Genomic DNA, 3,003 nt, shown 5'->3' on the forward strand with positions numbered 1-3,003 from the left:
AAGTGTCATTTGCCTTCTCGGATCATATCCAACACCCAACTAAAGTGATCCTTCCTATCTTGGGGTTCTTCACCACGCCTCTTCATCAACGGCCCTCGTTGTCACTGAACCTGAGAACAAATCAAAAGAAAACAATCGCAACCAGTCCAGGAACAACAACAACAACAACATAGGTAATCGAAAGGGAAATCGTGGTCGTGGGAGATACAACAACTACAATCAACCTATTTCAACTGGAACGTGCCTCCCTCCTACTGGCCGGCAGTACAATGCATGGCAATCTCAGCATGTTCCGTGGATGAACTACCAGCAGTTCCCTCGACGGCTCGACCGAGTACTCCACGCTTCATTCAAACTTCTAATTTAACAAACTATCAAAATAAGTAATCAGTAATGTTAAGTTTAAGGCTTTGATTGGTAACCTTGCGAAATGGAGGAATCACGTTTCAAAACGCAATTCCGCAAGTATTTTATCAATCAAGAAAAGTTGGAATGAAAAAAAAACGCAAAAACGCAATTTTGACAGATTGAGGCTTGCATAAAAGGCGCTTGAAAACGTTTACACCATGAATCATGTTGTTGTTACGATTCTCCACAACCGGCAATAAAAAAAGCTGGATACACCAAAATTACTCTTTTTGAACTCAAATACATTTATTCACAACTTGTTCTTCATCATTGTATCAACATTCATTATTAATAAGAAACACTTTTTGTTTTGAAGTTTGATATGCTCAAATTTATTCTAAGAGCAATTGTGTTTCAAAGTGTTAGTTGATATTTAGGGATCAGATCCACAGACTGTAATCATATAATTAACTTTAGTAATCAGATTAAGTTATATCGATAAATAGAAAACAGTGAAAGATATGAAGTAAATCGATTGTAAGTTATTGAAGAAAATGCTATACTCAGAAAAATTCGCAGGAAATAATTGCATACGAAACATTTATAAGAGTTTCCGAAAACCCGTTCTACAACTCAAAGCACAATAATCAAATAAATCAACTGATGTTCGGAATCTTAATTTCATCTCCATCCAGTTTTCGTACAACAAACATGATTGTAAAGCAAGGCATGAATTCTTTTGAGGACATTATGACAACTTGGGGCTGAAGCCTCTGTAGTGCATGTGTTCTCATACAATCTGACAGCATTCTCAAACAAACCAACTATACGAAAATTTTGATACCAATCTAAGTAGATCACAGTATCACACATAAACAAAAGAAAATTATAAGAGTGACACGTGTCTTTTGCACTTTTTTAACAGTTTATCTTTTGTACTTTTTTATTTGTAGATAGTTTTAACAAAATAGATTTATTTCACAAGGTAAGCTGTTACAGAATCTAAAGCAATGAAATAATTTAATTAAAAAACATTTAACTAAAGAGTCTTTACTTTTCCCAAAAAATTGAACACAACTTACAATTAGTAAAATTTAAATTTAATAGGTAGTCAACTACTAACATTTACTAGTTACCAAAAATGGTGTCCTCTAAAATTCACTATAAATTCCAAAAACGGTCTTCCAAAATTATGTTGTAAAAATTTCTTAAAAACTCAAACGTGTGATTTTTGGTATTCATGTTCCCTTTTTTTTAATTTTTCTTTTTCTTTTATTCTTCTTAAGAATGTCAATAACCTCACTCTCTAATTAAATGTTCCATACAAAATGAATGCTTTATAAATAAAGCAACGTGTTTTGATTGCTGATTTCTAAAAAGTTAAAAAGTCTTAATCCAAGTGCTTTTATGTAAAACTACCTGCAAATAAAACATAGGGGGTATTGTTTTCGAGAAAGTTAATTGTTGTCTAATTTTTCTTAATCTTCTATTACTAAATATTCTTTCACTTATCTTAAAGAAACTGTTTTTCCACTATCTTTACCTCACTACAAGAAAACAGCGACATACTGAGGGAAAAAATCGTCGGTATGTCGTCGGAATAACGTTATTCCGACGACATACCGACGATTTTTTCCCTCAGTATGTCGCTGTTTTCTTGTAGTGAGGTAAAGATAGTGGAAAAACAGTTTCTTTAAGATAAGTGAAAGAATATTTAGTAATAGAAGATTAAGAAAAATTAGACAACAATTAACTTTCTCGAAAACAATACCCCCTATGTTTTATTTGCAGGTAGTTTTACATAAAAGCACTTGGATTAAGACTTTTTAACTTTTTAGAAATCAGCAATCAAAACACGTTGCTTTATTTATAAAGCATTCATTTTGTATGGAACATTTAATTAGAGAGTGAGGTTATTGACATTCTTAAGAAGAATAAAAGAAAAAGAAAAATTAAAAAAAAGGGAACATGAATACCAAAAATCACACGTTTGAGTTTTTAAGAAATTTTTACAACATAATTTTGGAAGACCGTTTTTGGAATTTATAGTGAATTTTAGAGGACACCATTTTTGGTAACTAGTAAATGTTAGTAGTTGACTACCTATTAAATTTAAATTTTACTAATTGTAAGTTGTGTTCAATTTTTTGGGAAAAGTAAAGACTCTTTAGTTAAATGTTTTTTAATTAAATTATTTCATTGCTTTAGACATCTCCATCATTTGCTGGTTCAGCCTCCTCTGTGCCTCATAGCCCGCCTGTTGAGCCGCCATCTGGGTCTCCAACAAAGATATGCGATCATCCTTATCCTTCAACTGAGCTGTAAGTACTTGTGGATCAACAAAGGGCGGTGGTGCAGAAGAAGGAGGAACCGACCGGGTGCAACGACCCAAACCGACCAAACGTCCCTTCTTCTTTGGAACCGACTGAAATAGAAAATACTCATATTTAAATCAATAAATAAATGAATTGAACTTTTAAAAAAAAAGAACTCACGGATTCAACGATTTCGTTGATTCGAAACCGGGACAAGTTGGTCGAAGCCGTCGAAGCGTCATCCTCGGTTTGAAGCTGAGACACTTCTTCTTGCACCAGAGTTTGGACCAGGGTGACCACTTCCCTCACAAGACCATCATCAATCTGGCCGGCCTTCTTG

The sequence above is a fragment of the Brassica oleracea genome, chromosome C1, assembly GCF_000695525.1.
Source record: "Brassica oleracea var. oleracea cultivar TO1000 chromosome C1, BOL, whole genome shotgun sequence".
In the NCBI taxonomy this organism is placed as follows: domain Eukaryota; kingdom Viridiplantae; phylum Streptophyta; class Magnoliopsida; order Brassicales; family Brassicaceae; genus Brassica; species Brassica oleracea.